We start from the raw sequence: 19,461 nt of genomic DNA on the forward strand, positions 1-19,461 counted from the left end.
CAGCGTGAGATTTCCCATTCTTGTTTGTTTTTTTCAAAGCCGCTGCTTTTGTGCCCAGACGACAAATAACCAACCCCCCCCCCCCCCCCCCCCCCCGACAGCCGTGTAGTTCTCTCAGTCACACCTTCAGGACTCGGCTGCTGTCTGACTTTCCCCACACTTTACCATCCCCTTGACGGGGCATTTATTATACAGCAACATATACCGCTGTTGCCACGGTTAAACAGCAGTCGGGGTGAGGGGGATTTTGTTGCCGGCACCCTGCATGTGTGCCATGGGGACTCGGTGACCACCCTGAGGGGGGGGGGGGGGGGGTCTGAATGTTAACCCCCGCCACCCCGGACCTGAGCCCCTCTCTATTGCTCTCCGCCCGGAGCTCCTACGGGACTTCATTGAAAGGTCATCCGTCTGTCCTATGTGTGTGTGTGTGTGTGACAGCACATCCCAACCCAAATCCAATTGACAGCAACATTTTGGAAACATGTGGCCATATGATTTTTCTTTTTACAGATGTAGATCATTCCAAATTAAAATGGGCTGTTCCCAGGATGTCATGGAGATGTCTTTGTGAAAGGGGATCTAACCAAACAGGGCAACTGGGTCCATTCATGCGCCAACGTGGCAGATGCATTTCAGATTTAGTTTTTTTTGTACGTGTGTGTGTGTATTTCGTACTCTCTTCGCCCCCCCCCCCCCCCCCATTTCTAAAAGCAACATTGATTTACATGCCAGTTTCACAGTTCTACGGATAGCTCCCGGCGCGTATGGAGCCTGTGAGAGTCTCCTTGACAAGGGTGTCAACACGTGATAAGGTGACAAGGGCTTCATAAATGTGCTTGGAGAGAGAAAAAGAGGCGGAATGAGAGGGAAAGAGAGAATCCCAAAGAAAGCACAGGTCGGGCGGGGGGAGAGGGGGTGGGGTGGGGGAGAGCGGTGTGAGTCCACAGGAGAGACAGAAACGAGAAGTGAGTGTGTGTGTCAGAGAGAGAGAGAGATCATCCAGCACTGACACCAGCTCACAGCGAATAAACTATGGAAATCACATCGACCGGGCACAGTATGGGAGGCAGCAGTGTTTTAATCCAATCTCCAATTCCTTTCACTAGAGAAATCCCTTGAAGAGGAGGGGGTAAAGGACAGCGCATAAAGTGCCTGAGAACGAATCAATCCAGCTTGACAAAAGAGATCCCGAAGCTGTAAATGCAATTCGAAAATTAAAGGTAAGTTCATTTAGTGTGAGTGCTGATATGTATAGATGTGTATATATATCAAAATGATATCGCTTTCAAACGCTGTGAATTGTATTTTACTGAGGAGGAAGGTATTTCAACCAATGGCACCCTCATGGTACAATTGAGTGCATTGTAGTTGCATGATGTTTGTTAATGATTAAATTGAAGACCAACTTGATTAAACTTGGACCAGAGTTCTTTCTTTTTTTTTAAATAAAGAAAGAAATTTCTGATGCTAATGCTCCATTCAACTTTGCCAAGTATCCCAGCCGCTCCGAGAAGGAGTCAGGAATGGGGAAGCTCTGTAATTTCGAAGCTCATCACCTTCTGCCCTGGATCCCCGGCGTTCTTACTTCTCTTTGTGACTGAACGCTCCCGCCCCCCCGCCCCCCTCCCTGAAGACTCCCCTCGGAGGGGCCAGGTACGAAGAATTCATCCACCTCTTTCATGTCTCCAATATTAAACCATTGTATTTTTGTGCACCATATCCCACTGGCCGATTCAATGCATAACTGGTTGAATAAACAATGAGTGTAATTAAAATTAAGGTGACGTAGGCACCTTTGCTAAAAAGAACCATTCGACCTTTAATGTTAACATATGTATAGAATACAAACCTGGATGCACCCCATACCGTGTCGGAATAATCTAAAAATGTTTGAAGGGACTTCAGGTGCCAAATAAGAAAATAGCGTAATATATGATCAAAATGTGTTAACTTTTTTTGGAAGGGTGACTTTGTGCCCTGGGTATTTGGTTTTAGAACTATCAGCCCGGACTGAGGTTGCATTTGGGACCAAGAAGCTCACTCACTCTCTGCCTGCAATGGAAGAATGTGTTTTGTAGCAAGCAATATATATGGGTTTTTTTTAAAGTCATAGTATGCAAATGTTAAACATCGAAAATGCAAGGTGCTATAGCCGTGCATGGATGCAACTGCTCTCCGCTTCATGCACTCCGCCACTCCATGTCGGTTCCTTGGACCCAAATGTTTCATGTCAGCAAAACAATCAATCATCACATGATCTGATTTTGGCACTGATCAGTCAGCCGCTGAAGTGAGTGGGCGAGTCGCCCAACAGGCTTAAAACCAAAAGGGATTGGATGACATTTCAACTTTTAAAAAAAATCTACACCAGGCAAGCTACCAGCAAGTAAAATGAATAAAATTGTGTTTTGAAGAAAAATAACTTAATTGTACTTCTCTTAAAAGCCGACGGGCAGTTTGCCGCTGGTTGCATGTCTGACTGAGCTCTGATGGACTGGCCCTAGATCATCACTGATTAATTTTAAGCTGTATCGACTATCCCCTGGCATGGCATGCAGGTTTGTGAGTTGCCACAGACACTACATAGTCTATTTATCATCAGTGAGAATCGTGATTCCGAAAAAATGGCATCCTTCAGGAACAATTTGGAAGACAGCTCACATAAACACTCAGACCTGGTTAGCAGTTTATACACATGTCCACACATATATATATTTAAATAGACTTTATACTTAATTTGTTCAATGGGAAAACATAATTCTTAATATTTTAAGGAGAGCCAGATTTACTTCATCTATCAGTGCCCCTGAAAACTCTGGGGGAGGAGCTGCCGGTAAAGACCCAGTCCAGTGCCCATTTAAATCTGCAGCTCACTGTAACACTTGCTATTCACAACTAATACCAATAAACACTTCGCGAGTAGCTACAAGGCAGTCAGTCTAAATTGACAGATGAAGGCGAGTGAAAGCTGAAAGAGATTTTAAAAAATCATTGGCTTCAGAAATTGCACTTGGCGTCAGTTGTGTGGCTGCCGGTCATTGGTGCTCTGGTAAAGACTGAATTATATTAGAACAATAGGATTCGCAAAAGGGTAATTTAATCCGTTATTAAATGTCACCAGAAGATCAAAGTTTCACATCATCGTTTGCAACATATTCCTCACGATATATTTGTGCAGAGTAATAATCCTGATTTCCACATTTCACTGTAATCAGCTGAAAAACAATTTGCCTTTCCAACAGACTATCATCCTTACCATCCATTCATTAAACACATTACTTTTCCACTTAAATCAGTTGGCATTAGGAAACAGTGCACAAAGGAAATCTCACCAGTCCAACATATAGCAATTTCGTATTATTCATGACAATCAATTTTTTTTTACCCATTAAGGGTCACTGGCAGTTTAGATGCATCATCTGATGCTTGGAGGCACAGACAATGATTGAAAGGTAGCATAGACACATTGTATACCCAGTAATTCAGGAGAGGAGTGTATAATTTCTGGTGGTGTAGAAGGGAGAAAGTTTATGGTTTTCACTTGTTAGGTGGGAGATGAACGCTATTATGATTTTTGGTTCTCTACTGGGAAGGAAGTGGTTTGTTCCTATGGTATCCAGTTGACGATTTCATGCATGGGATTCCTAGTTATCAAATAGCCACTTGATTGTACAGGCATTGAGTGTTGCGGGGGAAAAAGAGACATGCTGTCAAAGCTTTTTGTCTTGCATATGGATAGGACAGTTGCAAAAATTCCAAATTTCAAAGGGAGCAACAATTTGTGCTGCGTGAGAAAGGGTGCTGATTGGTTGGCATATTGATTCTGATGGATTGAGGCATTGCCATGGAGAATGCACCAGGGAACTACTTCCCCCTATGCTTTTGTTAATTCAAAAAATATACAAAATCTGGACATATTCCTTTTGAATGCAGAGGACAGGTCCCTGTGTCTGAAAAATGTATCTTCTAGTGAAGTTACAAATGAACCTGATTGCGAGCTCCACTGGTATTCTTAAATTGGTTGTTAGTGTAATTCTTTACACACTCGGGTTGTTGAACAAGTGTTGTCAAATCACAGAGTTACATCTAATGTAAGACATCATTATTCTGAGTTTTGCAAGCATGTGCTGGTTGAGTGGGGTCAGTATTCTCCCTATTGTGAATAAGGTACTGACTGCACTCTTTATTCTTTCATGGAATATGGACATTGCTGGAAAGCACAGCATTTGTTGTCCTTAATTGCTCTTGAACTGAGTGGCTTCCGAGGCCTTTTCGGAGGGCAGATAAGAGTCAACTACTATGCTGTGGGCCTGGAGTCAGATGTAGGCCAGACCAGCAAGCACAGCAGATGCTTTCCCTAAAAGGCATTCGCGAACCAGATTTTTAAAATGACAATCAATGATAGCTTTGTGGTCACCATGACTGAGTGTAGCTTTCAATTCCAGATTTATTAATTGAATTTAATTTCCACTAGCTGCTGTGGTGGAATGCGAATCTGTGACCAAGAGGATTAGCCTGGGTCTCTGGATTACCAGGGCCATGCCAATATGCCACCATGTCCTCAAACAGCCTGTGCTCATCAAGCTCAGATTATGATGTCTGATGTTAGATGTGATTCCACAATTGGACATGACCTGCTGAGCAATCCCAATTAGAATTGACTTGTCAGCCAATCATTACACTTTTCTTATGTAGTAGAGAATGTTGCTCCCTTTGAAATTTGGATTTTTTGTTCTGTCCTGATGAGTGCAAGATGAAAAGCTTTGACAACATGCCTCTTTTTCTGCAATGCTCCTGGTTATCACTTGTGGGTAGCCACATGACTCTTGAAGTAGCTGTCAGTCTTGGTTCATTGGTAGCATGCTTGCCTTTGAATCAGAAGGTTGTGGGTTCAAAGCCACATTGCAGAAACTTGAGTATATACCCTCGGCTGACACTTCAGCGCAGTACTGAAGTTCTTTCTTTTCCCTCTGATGGAAATATAAGATCTCGTGCCAATTTTTGAAGGAAGGTAAGTGATTTTCCCAATGTCCTGGACAACATTTATCCTTCCACCAATTAATATGGATAATTTAGTTATTTACATTATGGGATCTTGCTGTGCATATTTGCCTACATTACAAGAACCATGACACCCCAAAAGTATGCAATTGCCTTTGATGCACTACAGGATGCGTTATGAAATGCACTATATACATGCAAGTTTGTTTTTTAATTTCATGTTTCCCTATTAGCAGATGTGGTGAAATTCAATATTATAGTAGGATGTATGTACTTTGATTGTTCTGACGTGAAATGAATACTTTCTTGTTGCTTTACCTTTGAAGGATTGGGTGCAGGGCATGAATTCTCAATAATCCAACTAGCGTGCATATTTCCAGTGAAGAGTAGGACATGTGACCATTAAAAAATTTAGTGATGAATAAGCTCTTGATGATTTAGTGAATGTTCATTTGATTTTTAATGCTCTGATTGTGCATTATGCTCATATTAGTTTTTGGTGTCGTCTTATAGTATTCAATCCTAGGCAGTGCCTGCTCCATTAAGGTAGATAATGGCTGCCACTGTGAGATCAAGCACTCCTAGCTCTGTGTGTACTTCTTCCAGCTCCACTTTCTTCTTCCTCCTCAGCTTCGGCAACTTCTCTTTCTGCACACATCCAATTTTTCGAAATAAATGGTCCCATCCTCTTTAACGCATTGCCCCACTCTCTGCCGTTGTAGGGGCTGTTTAGCTCAGGGCTAAATCGCTGGCTTTGAAAGCAGACCAAGGCAGGCCAGCAGCATGGTTCAATTCCGTAACAGCCTCCCCGAACAGGCGCCGGAATGTGGTGACTAGGGGCTTTTCACAGTAACTTCATTTGAAGCCTACTTGTGACAATAAGCGATTTTCATTCATTTCATTTCTTGCATTTGATTCCTCTCTCTTTTTCATTGTAGATTTTTCTCTGTCTCCATCATGTCAGAATCTATTCCAGACATTTACAGCCACTTTCTGATTCAAGCCTGGCTGCCACCACGACTTGGGTGCCACATAAAAGGCTACTACCCAAGATAAGAACTCATGGTTTTGGATGTAATATATTATTGTGATTAGAGGATTGACTAACTATCTGAAAATAAAGGGTTTACATAAATGGATCATTCTCAGGTGGGCAAACTAACTTGTCGGGTGCCAGAGGTCTCAGTGCTGGGCCTCAACTATTTACAATTTATATAACACCTTGGATGAAGGAATTGAATGTATTAGAGCCAGATTTTCTGACAATACGAACATAGGTGGAAAAGCAAGTTGTGAGGAGTACACAGGATCTACAAAGGGATATGGCTAGGTTAAGTGAGTGTGAATAATAGAAATGCAAAATATTATTTAGAGAGACTACTGAAATTTGCCATACAGAGAGGTCTGGGTGTCCACATATATGAAACACAAAATGTTAGCAGATAGGTAGCAAATGATTAGGAGGGAAAATGGAATGTTAGCCTTTATGGCAAAGGGGATGAATATAAAAGTAGGGAAGTCTTGATATAACAGTACTGGGTGTTGGTGAAACCATACCTACATGTACTGTATACATTTTATGGTCTCCTTATTTAAAAAGGGGTGTACTAGCAATGAACATTCACTAAGTTGATTCTTGGGTAGTCTTATGAGCAGGTTGGGCCTATACTCATTGGAGTTTTGAAGAATGAGAGGCAACCTTATTGAAACATGCAGAATTCTGAGGCGGCGTGTCAGGCTAGCTGCATAGTTTCAGAATAAGACTTCACGTAAGACAGAGAAAAGGAAGGATTTCCTCTCTCAAAGATTCATCAATCTTTGCAATTTGCTACTCCAACGAGCTGTGGAGGTGGAGACATTGAACTATAAGGGAGCCAAGGCAGAAATATGGTGTACAGACCAAGATCTTATTAAATGGAAGAACAGGCTTGAGGGACCGTACACAATCATAGACAGGGCAGAAGAAACCCCATTCAAAAGAGCACCCGCCCCATCCCCATCACCCCACCTAACGTTTGGACACTAAGGACCAATTTAGTGTGGTCAGTCCACCTAACTTGCATGACTTTGGACTGTTGGATGAAACTGGAGCACCCGGAGGAAGCCCATTAAACAGATATAGGGAGAGGTCGGAATTGAGCCCAGGCCCCTCGTGCTGTGAGGCAGTGCTGCTAGCCACTGTGTCACCGTGGTCTATGTGCTCGTATTTCTTATATTCTTATGTTGCTGTAGTACCAAGTCTGCTGGCTAAAATAGACTTGCCGAGTAAATTACCTCATTCCCATCTCTCACATCAAATTTACTGCTTGAGAACCAATCTTCTAAACCCACTTCCATCCCCTTGTTAATTTCCCACAACCCTGCATAGCATACCACAGCAAGTTTAGTGTCATCTCACCCTCCCTCGCCATTATCTCATTCAATGTACTTCTAGTTATATAACCTTCTCATATTGCCATGCAAAATATTTCCTAATTTTGAAACAACATTTCAACTTACTGACACGTGGCTATTTCTTCCTCAGTACAAATCATCCCATCTGACTTTGCATGTAGCTCACTCTGACTGCTGCAGTGGTTGCGTGGCACACATTACAAGATCTCTTCTTATAGTTTGTCTCTTATTTTACTTCATTTTATAATAATAATAATAATCTTTATTGTCACAAGTAGACTTACATTAACACCGCAATGAGGTTACTGTGAAAATCCCCTAGTTGCCACATTCCGGCGCCTGTTCGGGTACACAGAGGGAGAATTCAGAATGTCCAAACAGCACGCCTTTTGGGACTTGTGGGAGGAAACCGGAGCACCCGGAAGAAACCCACGCAGACACGGGGAGAACGTGCAGACTCCACACAGACAGTGACCCAAGCCGGAAATCGAAACTGGGACCCTGGCGCTGTGAAGCAACAGTGCTAACCACTGTGCTACCGTGCTTCCCGCCCCCGCCATCACCTTCTCTATATTTCCTTTAAGAAACTCCGTCTTTATTACGTCTTCATCCCACCCTCGTACATCTTTTATACTGAAATCTTTTATGTCCTATCTACTCTATTTTTGCAATAAGTTACTCGCCATCCTAAACTCACTTCCTTACTTCCTAAACTTTTTTCATCAACTTCATGTCTGCCTATTTCAACTTCATCCTGCACCTAAAATTCCTCTCTGACATTTGACCATCAATCAACTTTCCCAATCCTGTTAACACATGATAGGCACAACAGCAACCTGCACCTATATAAAGTCCTTAATGTAGCAATCATTCCACGACTTATTACAGAAGCATTATCAAATAACATTTGACACTGAATCACATGAGGAGATAAAAGACAGATGACCAAAAGCTTGGTCAACCTATGTTTTTGAAAACAATCTCCATAATAGGGGCAACTTTGCCCCTAATACTTGTAAATTTGAAGCCGTAATCCATGTCTCAATCACCTCAAAGGTTTGATTTTCCAATATCCTCCCATCTGGCTTCACAAACTTAATTTCTTCCAAAATGTTTAACCCATGTCCTCACCCCCAATAAATGCCACACTCCATTCAAGACCACTCCAGGCTCCACCATATGCCTATGGTGTAGACCTTCAAGTTCAGAATTCTTCATAGCCTTGTTCCATCCTTTCTTCTTGATCCCTTTTGCCCTACCTTCCGCCATGCAGCCTCTGTTCTGCTAACCTGAACTTTGCCCGGACCCTGTTCCACTGTTAGAAAATGTTTCTTCAGTTATTATCTTCCTACCCTCTTCACTTATCTATTCAGATCCATCTACTTTCCAGATACTTGTTTGCTTTGAAAAACCTTCACAAAACTCTACTCTTTGAATTTGCCTTTAGTTCCTCATCCTGATCTCGCCAATAGTCTTTCTTTTCCCAATATTTGCTATCTGCCAAGTCCCTTTCCTTCTTACTGTAAAGATTTTTAGGATATCCTCTTCATATGAAAAGCGTAGAATCGTACAGCACAGATGAAGGCCACTTGGCCCAATGAGCTTCTGCCAGCTCTCTCAAGGATCCATCCAATTTTTTTAATGTCACATATATATATCCAATTCCCTTTTGCACGTTACTATTGCTTATGCTTCCACAGACAGTGCATTGCTGATCATAGAAACATAACATAGAAACAGAAAATAGAAGCAGGAGGAGGCCATTCAGCCCTTTGAGCCTGTTCCGCCATTCCGTATGATCATGGCTGATCATCCAACTCAGTAACATCTTCCCGCTATCAACTCAGTGCATTAAAACAATTCTCCTCACCTCATCTCTGATTCTTTTGTTAATTACCTAAAATATGTAACCTTTGGTTACCAATACCTGACCTTGGAAACAGTTTATCCTTATTTACTCTAACCAAATTTATGAAAGCTCCTTCTCTGCTGTAAGGAGAACAATCTCAGTCACTCTACATAACTATCGTCGCTCACCCCTGGTATAATTCTGCTAAACCTCCTTTACATTCTTGTAGTTTGGTGCCTAGAATTGGACCTAAATACTAGCCAAGATCACCAGTGGATTACAAAGGGTTAATACTATATAAATGCGAGTTTCCATCATGGTGATACCATGATACAGTTTTAGATACAGTGTATACTTCAGCTTTGGCCTTTGTTGAGGTGAAATACTCAATAATTTCAAATAAGAAAGGAATATGTTGATAGCCTTAGATGAAGAGGGGTGGGAGGAGCCTCATGTCGATCATAGATATTCGCATATGCCAAATGGCCAGTTTTGTGGTGTACATTCTATGTCGGCAGAAGCTTGTTAGAAGTAATATCTAACGGTAAACTTAAACACTTCTGAACACTCATCACTATTCTTAGTACATCTATGCTACTCAGCTTACATAAGAAATAAATAGCTGTTCTACTCACATTTGAAGGAAACTGAAAAGCAGTTTAAAAAGTAGCATTTCTTTTATAATCACTTCTATAATTCTATCTTTGAATTCAGGAGGCGACTCTCCCCAAGTGTCTGAAACTCCCTCCTTAGGTGCCTTATTTGTCATTCAATTACACCATTTCAAAGCCCTTCTCTTGTTGTAGTGTCCTCTCATTTCCTGCCTCTTTACTTGCTTAAGACCTTTTGCATCTTTAATGCTGATGAAGGGTCATCAAGCTGAAATGTTGACTCTTTCTCACTGCACAGACGCTGCATGACCTGCTAAGCATTTACAGCTTTTTTCCAGTTTTATTTCAGTTTTGCAACAACTGCAGCTTTTGTTAAAAATTAGCATGATGCATTGGCACCAAAGGGAGTTTAAAGGTGTAATTCAGTCTCAGTTTACTATTAGTCCTTAAAAGCAATTTGAAATTTATTTCTGTGATTTTATTTCTAGGTTGAAACTCCCAAGACAAATGTAAGTTTTAACAACCTTCCATAGATATTTCATTGAATGCAGGAGGAGATTATAGCTAAGTGTTTGCAACTCCCTCTGTGGGTGTCATTTAGTAATCGCAGAGTAGTACCAGATTCCAATTCTATGGTCATTGAAACCGAGCATTATATGATTACCATAACATATATGGAACTAGTTCCAGATAATCACACTGTAATGCTTGGCTACACTGCCAGCAATGCATAGTTAAAAACAACCACATATCAATGTGCTGAAAGCATCTTCTCAGCAATTACATGGTAACATCAAACTATACAGCCAGCAATGTGCAGATCATAAGAGCAAACCATTATACATTTGAGTGTCTGCAGCTCTCCGGATCTGGGTGTGAGTGTGCTTTGATAATTGCATCCTAGTAATTGTCAATTGCACACCATACGACATCTGAGAGACAATTAAACACATAGCAGGCAAAAGCTGCGTGCATTTGTTTTCTATAATGCAGTATAATCTTATACTGTGTTTGTTGCGCAGTCAAATCAGTAGTTCCCATGCCCCCCCCCATGAAGGGCGACCTCTAGTGACTGCGACAAAACCAATATTCCAGCACACCAATTAGTATTTTGAGCTTCCGCAGGATGCAGCTGTTACTGTTTCCTAATTATTTTGCGGATTACACACTTATAGCAGCTAGTTTCCCAAAGGCACATAAGTAGTATTGCACTAATTTTTATATTATTGATGTTATTACAGCAGCTTAGCATCTTAACCCTTCAGTAACATTGAGGAAATGTGTAAGAGCTTTTACATATTCTACTGTTTTCCAAATGTTTTTGGGTAAGTCCTGAAAGACGTGCTGTTAGGTCATTTGGACATTCAAGGTCTTTTGGAGCTTTTATTTTTCTCTTTTCACTCTCATGCTCTCCATATCGCGGCGGTTGGGAAGGGGAGTTGTTCTCTCCCAACACTGCATCAGCATCACCCTGTCATTGAATGCTTGGTGCAAGATAGTGGCCTAAGCTGACTGACGCAGCTGTTTCTTCCTCCCCCACCAAGGGGATGTACCTGCCCTCTGTTCTTTTGCCTATCACATGAATGGGATTGAGGAGCTCATAAAAACATCAGAATTTGGAGCAGGAATATTCACCCAAGACAGCTCAATAAGATCACAGTTGATCTTCTACATCCATCTCCCCATACCCCTGATTCCTTGACAATATGAAAACCTCGCGATTTTTGACTTGAATATACTCGACGATGGAGCATCCACACACAGCTCTACAGAATAGCGAATTTCAAAGAATCACAACCCTCCAATATCTCTAGCTTAAATGGCTGACCCCTCATCCTGAGGCAAAGACTATTCTTATTAAGTCATATAAAATGTATTTTCCTTGCTCTCTTCAAAGCTTTTCAATGTATTTTATCACTTGTGCAGCACTGCCTCAATGTCATCCTGCAGGATCTGGCGTGATTATGGGTTAATCGCAATTTGGGGCTTAAATTCACAACCTGCTGACCCAGTGGCAACAATGTGCCCAACTGAGCCAAGCCGATCCAATCCCTGATTGTTAAATGATCCTAAATCTTCTAAATCTAACTGCATGGATTGCTCTGTCTCCAATTTACCAACAAAGAAGTGATGCCTGAAGTATGTCATTTGTATTCCTTTCCCAGCCCGTAAATTTCCATTTATTACGGTTCTTTATTTCTTGGACTTGAGTCAATTTCTTATTAGTTATGGTATCCTTTTTTTCTACGGCTATTTACCTTGAATGGTAATTTATGACCTGGAGCCACGTCAAACACTTATTGAAAACATAACTATACAACAATTACTGCAATACCCTAAGACTAATATTGGGTCTACAATATCATCTTCAAATAAATTCCGTATTTAACTATAATATCCTCGTCTGTACTCATTCTCATTGTTCTTCACATTTAATCCCTTAAAACCCATTTCAAAGATTTTTCTCCACAAGGGAAATGCAACCAACTGGTATAATTTCTGTTTATGCCCTCTGACAATTTTTAAATAATGATATTATGTTCTTCATTTTCTAATCATCAGGAGACCGTCTAAAATCATGGGATGTTGTGCTAGTGAGGAAGATCTTCAAGAGAGAGAGAATACAAAACAAATCAGAAAGCAATATAAATATTATAAATGCTGCAAATAAATATATCTCTCATTAATATTCTGCTAATCCGTCACATGTTTTCCTAATCCTTCACTGATACATTGCTAATACCCATATTTTGCCAGTGTAATAATTTGATTCAGTACACTGTATCCTCTGCTCACTCACTTAACCTGTCTTTGCAGCCTCTCTGTGTCTTCCCACCTGGCTTAGTATCATCAGCAAAATAGATACATTATTCTCTGTGTCATCATCTCAGTCATTAATATAAATTGTAAATTGCTGAGACCCCAGCACCGATCCTTATGGCATTCCATTATTCCCTTCTTGCCAACTTGAAAATGCTCCACTCTCTCTTTTCTATCCATTAACCAATCCTCCAACCATGCTAATGTATTACCACCAACATCATGAGCCCCTTTGCCTATTAACATCTTGTATGGCACCTTATTGAATGCTTTTTGGAAATTCAGGTGTACTATATCTACTAGTTCCCCTTTATCTACTCCACTAGTTACATCCTGAAAAAAAATTGTCAAACAGAATTTCCCTTTAGTAAAATCCCGTTGACCTGTCCTAATCATACTGTGTTTTTCTAAGTGCATTGCTTAATAACAGATTAAAGCATTTTCCCAACAACTGATGTTAGGCTAACTGACCCATAGTTCACTGTTTTCTCTCTCCCTCCCATCTTGAAAAGCAGTATAACATTTGCCAACTTCTAATCTAATGGGACTGTTCCCGAATCTAATGAATTTTGGAAAATCATAGCCAGCACACCCGATGGTCGAAATCTTCCATCCTTGTTTGTGGCTGGGATTTTCCAATGCCGTTAAAAGTGAATGGAGTTTTGCCCGGAATGTCAAATTCTCTGTCCTCACTCGCAATGGATTCCACCACGACAATATGAGAGAATTCTGCCCACTATCTCTGCAGCTATCTCTTTTAGAAGCCTGGGGAACTGTTGGATTTTAGTCCCTTAAGTTTCTCCAATACTTAATCGCTGCTGATACTAATTTTTTTAATTTTCTCACTCGTTTTAGCCCCCAGGTTGCCGTTGGTTTCTGGTATAGAACCCATCTCTTCTACTGTGAAGACAGGCACAAGCTATTTGTTCAATGCCTCTACCATTTCCTCATTCCCCAAGATCATTTCACCTGTCTCTGCTTCTAAGGGACTGGCGTATATTTTAGCTATTTTCTTCCTTTTCATATACTGATAAAAACTGCGTCAATCGGTTTCATTATTTCTGGCTAATTGACTCACAAACTACATTTTTTCCCTTTCTACCTCAGCCACTGACTGCATTTATGGACTAAGATGGTTTACATTGTTTTGTTGGCTGTAAAGATTCTCCATGCAATGAGATTAGATCATTTTAGCCCATTTTCTAGTGTGTGAAATTACACAGAATAAAACTACTCTAACTTGTCACTACATTGACAATCAGCCACCTCTTATAACAGTTGGATCTCTAAGTCACATTCATATAATAATATTATTATGAATAGAACTATGTTCTACAGCTCCAATATTTGTGAGCTGTCTGCAGGTGACCTCACAACGAAATAGGCAGCTCCAATTAAATGTGTTAGAAACCTTTGAGCATTGTGATGTCCCGACACTACAGGATCATGGTGTGCATCAGTCTTATGATTTTGAGTGTGACTCTTTCGACTCTCAATATTACTGACGCAAGGTTAACCTCAGCCTTGGGTTCCTTTGCAATTCAGAGCTTGTATAGTCACACCTGTTGTGGTAAGATAACCTACCTGGCTCACTTAAGCCAAAGCTGAAACCGGCCGTGCAAAGAACTGTAGCACTGGCGGGGTCACAAAAATTTTCTGGTGTGAAACTCTGTAGTTGTCCGTGACCTTAGTGATCCAGGAGTGATTCGTGCTGCTAGTGCAAAAATGGAAACATGGTACATTCCTCAGCAGTGACATCCTTCACTTTGATGAGCAATTTAAAAAAATTAACAAAGAATGATACTTCCCAGAAAATAATATGAGCAAACAAAGCATTTAGCATCTTGATACAGAGCTGGCAGATGTTATCTCTAGACACCACATGAAATATATTAAAGTGATATTTAATTGAATACTGGTATATCTCAGCTTTTGTTGCTTTTCTGGTACAACGGGTTGAATATTATTTTTTAAATTATTTGAGATAGAAGTTCAAAATGACAGAAGATTATTGCCTTTGGTTTATGACCTATTTCAATAATTACTAGCTGATTAACCTTGGAGAACCAAATTACTTTCAAAATATGAGCCTTGTTATCATTAGTGCCAGCATGGTTTTTGGACTGTGTAGTAGAATAAGGATACATATGAAATCTGAAAAGTTATCAGAAATGATTTATTGGCTTCATTTTATTATCTCATAAATGTTTTGTTCATGTAGGGAGATAGGCTTGTATTTAAATTATGCCTTTCACAATCTCAGCACGTTTCAAAGGATGGACTTGCACGGACTACTATTGCCGCAGCCTGCAAGGTAGCCATCTTGCAGCGCACTCCACTGACCGCCCAACGGGACCCGTAGATGCGCAGAGCGCCACCGGCCATATATGTGGCACCCCCCCCCCCTCCCCAAGGCAGCCCCCTGAGGTCTTCACAGGTCCTGCCCGCCCTCACAACCCAAGGGGGACGCCCTCAGTAGATTCCATGGAAGGGCGCAGAGCGTACCACTGGCATGGGCGAGTGCCGGGCCTAGAGGTGTGTAGGGCGACATGTCCGGGGAACTGGCCAGGGTGGGGATGGGAGGGGAGGGGGCCATGCGGGGGCAGGGGCTGCAATGGAGGAGAGAGCCACCGTGTAGCCCTTTGGACCTGGTTGGGCACGGGGTTAACCGCTATGCTAACTTGTCTGCTTTTCACCCCCTACAAAGAATGGATTTCAGTAGCTAGCCAGGAATGGTTGGCATCCACCTGTCCACCGCAGCACTGGCCGATACACTGCAGTTGTACGAGCAGCAACTGCTCGGGGTCGACCCCGCAGAACAGGAGCCTGCCCCAGAGGAGCTGGCGAGGATGGACAGCTGGCCATCCAACAAGCTGAGGAGGAGGTGGAAAGGCGGCACCACATCCGGCCTCATGTATATCAGCACGCCTGCCATTCGAGGAACAGCCAGACCGAGCGTGTCACCGAAGACTCCGGCTGAGCAGGGGGACCGTGCGACAACTCTGCCACATCATGGCGCACCTGGAATGGAGAGCGTCAAGGTGACTGTCGCCTCAACTTCTACATGATGGGATAATTTCAGGCCCCGAGTGGGGTTCTGTCTGGGATCTCACAGACCTCCGTGCACAGATGTCAAAATATATCCACCTGGATATGGACCGAGCCCACCAGGTTGCCCGGGCAGTGGGAATCGCCACCTTTGGCGGAATGCCCCAGGTCCAGGGGGGTGATCAACGGGACGCATAAGACCATAAGATATGGGAGCAGGATTAGGCCACTCGGTCCATCAAGTCTGCTCCACCATTCAACCATGGCTGATATGTTTCCAACTCCATTCTCCTGCTTTCTCCCATAATCCATGATCCCGTTATTAATCACAATATCCCCTTATTAATCATGTCCCCACTACAAGTGCCGCCGCATGAGGGGGTGGCCTTCACAAACCAAAAGGGGTTCCACTCGATGAACATGCAGCTGGTGTGTGACCACCAGCTGCTCATCATGCACATCTGTGCCCGATACCCAGACAGCCTGCATGGCGCCTTCATCCTGGCACAGTCAATGGTTCCTGATACATTCGAGGTGCACCCTCGGGTGAAGGGTTGGCACCTGGGCGACAAGGGTTAGCCACTGTGGTCATGGCTGATGACATCTATCTGGAGGCCTCAGACCGACATGGAGACCCGCTACAACGACGCCCATGTCGTGACCAGGATTGTGATCGAGTGGTGCATCGGTGTCCTGAAGATGTGGTTCAGGTGCCTGGTTTGCTCTGGTGGCAACCTCCCATATCACTCTAGGAGGGTGTCCCACATCTTGGCGGCATGCTGCTTCCTCCACAACATTGGGCAGCAGAGGAGCGATGTGCTGGAGGAGGAGGAAGAACACCAGGCCTAGTCCGATGTGAAGGAATCCAGGATATGCAGGGCATGGTGCCTGGGCATCCACTGGAGTCCGTAGAACGTGTGCGACTGGTCCGCAGCACACAGGACACTCCAATCGCCACAAGGTTCACCGATTAGGGAACCTGGCCAGTGGCTGCTCGACCGTCCAGTCCCGCCCCCGCACACCAAACCCCCTCCCTCCCACGTCCCCAGCACCTGCACCCCACTCTGTGCTTCCTACCTGCGGACACAACAGAGTGCAGGCCCTGGGCTGGCAGTTTCAGCGGGGATGGATGATGGATGATGATGACCGGCTCTGGGATAAACTCTACATCTTTGCACGGAGGGCTACGCCTTGAGACAGGTGTGCAGCCGAAATGAGCTCTGGGAGCTCTGCCGTCACCTGGCGCTGCCAGTCCTGCAGACCCATCCTCGTATCAAAGAACAAACAAAGAACAAAGAAATGTACAGCACAGGAACAGGCCCTTCGGCCCTCCAAGCCCGTGCCGACCATGCTGCCCGACTAAACTACAATCTTCTACACTTCCTGGGTCCGTATCCCTCTATTCCCATCCTATTCATGTATTTGTCAAGATGCCCCTTAAATGTCACTATCGTCCCTACTTCCACCACCTCCTCCGGTAGCGAGCTCCAGGCACCCACTACCCTCTGCGTAAAAAACTTGCCTCGTACATCTACTCTAAACCTTGCCCCTCTCACCTTAAACCTATGCCCCCTAGTAATTGACCCCTCTACCCCAGGGAAAAGCCTCTGACTATCCACTCTGTCTATGACCTTCATAATTTTGTAGACCTTTATCAGGTCGCCCCTCAACCTCCTTCGTTCCAGTGAGAACAAACCGAGTTTATTCAACCGCTCCTCATAGCTAATGCCCTCCATACCAGGCAACATTCTGGTAAATCTCTTCTGCACCCTCTATAAAGCCTCCACATCCTTCTGGTAGTGTGGCAACCAGAATTGAACACTATACTCCAAGTGTGGCCTAACTAAGGTTCTATACAGCTGCAACATGACTTGCCAATTCTTATACTCAATGCCCCGGCCAATGAAGGCAAGCATGCCGTATGCCTTCTTGACTACCTTCTCCACCTGTGTTGCCCCTTTCAGTGACCTGTGGACCTGTACTCCTAGATCTCTTTGACTTTCAATACTCTTGAGGGTTCTACCATTCACTGTATATTCCCTACGTGCATTAGACCTTCCAAAATGCATTACCTCACATTTGTCCGGATTAAACTCCATCTGCCATCTCTCCGCCCAAGTCTCCAAACAATCTAAATCCTGCTGTATCCTCTGACAGTCCTCATCGCTATCCGCAATTCCACCAACCTTTGTGTCGTCTGCAAACTTACTAGTCAGACCAGTTACATTTTCCTCCAAATCATTTATATATACTACAAACAGCAAAGGTCCCAGCACTGATCCCTGTGGAACACCACTGGTCACAGCCCTCCAATTAGAAAAGCATCCTTCCATTGCTACTCTCTGCCTTCTATGACCTAGCCAGTTCTGTATCCACCTTGCCAGCTCACCCCTGATCCCGTGTGACTTCACCTTTTGTACTAGTCTACCATGAGGGACCTTGTCAAAGGCCTTACTGAAGTCCATATAGACAACATCCACTGCCCTACCTGCATCAATCATCTTAGTGACCTCCTCGAAAAACTCTATCAAGTTAGTGAGACACGACCTCCCCGTCACAAAACCATGCTGCCTCTCACTAATACGTCCATTTGCTTCCAAATGGGAGTAGATCCTGTCTCGAAGAATTCTGTCCAGTAATTTCCCTACCACTGAAGTAAGGCTCACCGGCCTGTAGTTTCCTGGATTATCCTTGCTACCCTTCTTAAACAGAGGAACAACATTGGCTCTTCTCCAGTCCTCCGGGACATCACCTGAAGACAGTGAGGATCCAAAGATTTCTGTCAAGGCCTCAGCAATTTCCTCTCCAGCCTCCTTCAGTATTCTAGGGTAGATCCCATCAGGCCCTGGGGATTTATCTAGCTTAATATTTTTTAAGACACCCAACACCTCGTCTTTTTGGATCTCAATGTGACCCAGGCTATCTACACATCCTTCTCCAGACTCAACATCTACCAATTTCTTCTCTTTGGTGAATACTGATGCAAAGTATTCATTTAGTACCTCACCCATTTCCTCTGGCTCCACACATAGATTCCCTTGCCTATCCTTCAGTGGGCCAACCCTTTCCCTGGCGACCCTCTTGCTTTTTATGTACGCGTAAAAAGCCTTGGGATTTTCCTTGACCCTATTTGCCAATTACTTTTTGTGACACCCTTCTAGCCCTCCTGACTCCTTGCTTAAGTTCCTTCCTACTTTTCTTATATTCCACACAGGCTTCATCTGTTCCCTGCCTTTTAGGCCTGACAAATGCCTCCTTTTTCTTTTTGACGAGGCCTACAATATCTCTCGTTATCCAAGGTTCCCGAAAATTGCCGTATTTATCCTTCTTCCTCACAGGAACATGCCAGTCCTGAATTCCTTTCAGCTGACACTTGAAAGCCTCCCACATGTCAGATGTTGATTTGCCCTCAAACATCCGCCCCCAATCTAGGCTCTTCAGTTCCCGCCTAATATTGTTATAATTAGCCTTCCCCAATTTAGCACATTCATCCTAGGACCACTCTTATCCTTGTCCACCAGCACTTTAAAACTTACTGAATTGTGGTCACTGTTCCCGAAATGCTCCCCTACTGAAACATCTACCACCTGGCCGGGCTCATTCCCCAATACCAGGTCCAGTACCGCCCCTTCCCTAGTTGGACTGCCCACATATTGTTTTAAGAAGCCCTCCTGGATGCTCCTTACAAACTCCGCCCCGTCTAAGCCCCTGGCACTAAGTGAGTCCCAGTCAATATTG

General features: G+C 43.4%; 1 protein-coding gene across 3 annotated transcripts in view; it reads left to right on the forward strand.

Annotated features, from left to right (window-relative positions):
• The first annotated feature begins 697 nt into the window (after window positions 1–697).
• The window catches only part of cnr1 (cannabinoid receptor 1), a 73,683-nt gene continuing 54,919 nt past the window's right edge, over window positions 698–19,461 (forward strand). The window contains exons 1-2 of one of the 3 annotated variants that reach the window (XM_072499779.1): window positions 698–812; window positions 1,107–1,220. The gene's annotated coding sequence lies outside the window, so the exon portion shown is untranslated. Of the gene's footprint in view, window positions 813–940; window positions 1,221–10,343; window positions 10,365–19,461 lie in introns of those variants that run through there. The other 2 variants (XM_072499780.1, XM_072499778.1) reach the window with 2 other exon arrangements.

This window comes from Scyliorhinus torazame, chromosome 4 (assembly GCF_047496885.1).
Source record: "Scyliorhinus torazame isolate Kashiwa2021f chromosome 4, sScyTor2.1, whole genome shotgun sequence".
NCBI classification, from domain to species: Eukaryota; Metazoa; Chordata; class Chondrichthyes; order Carcharhiniformes; family Scyliorhinidae; genus Scyliorhinus; species Scyliorhinus torazame.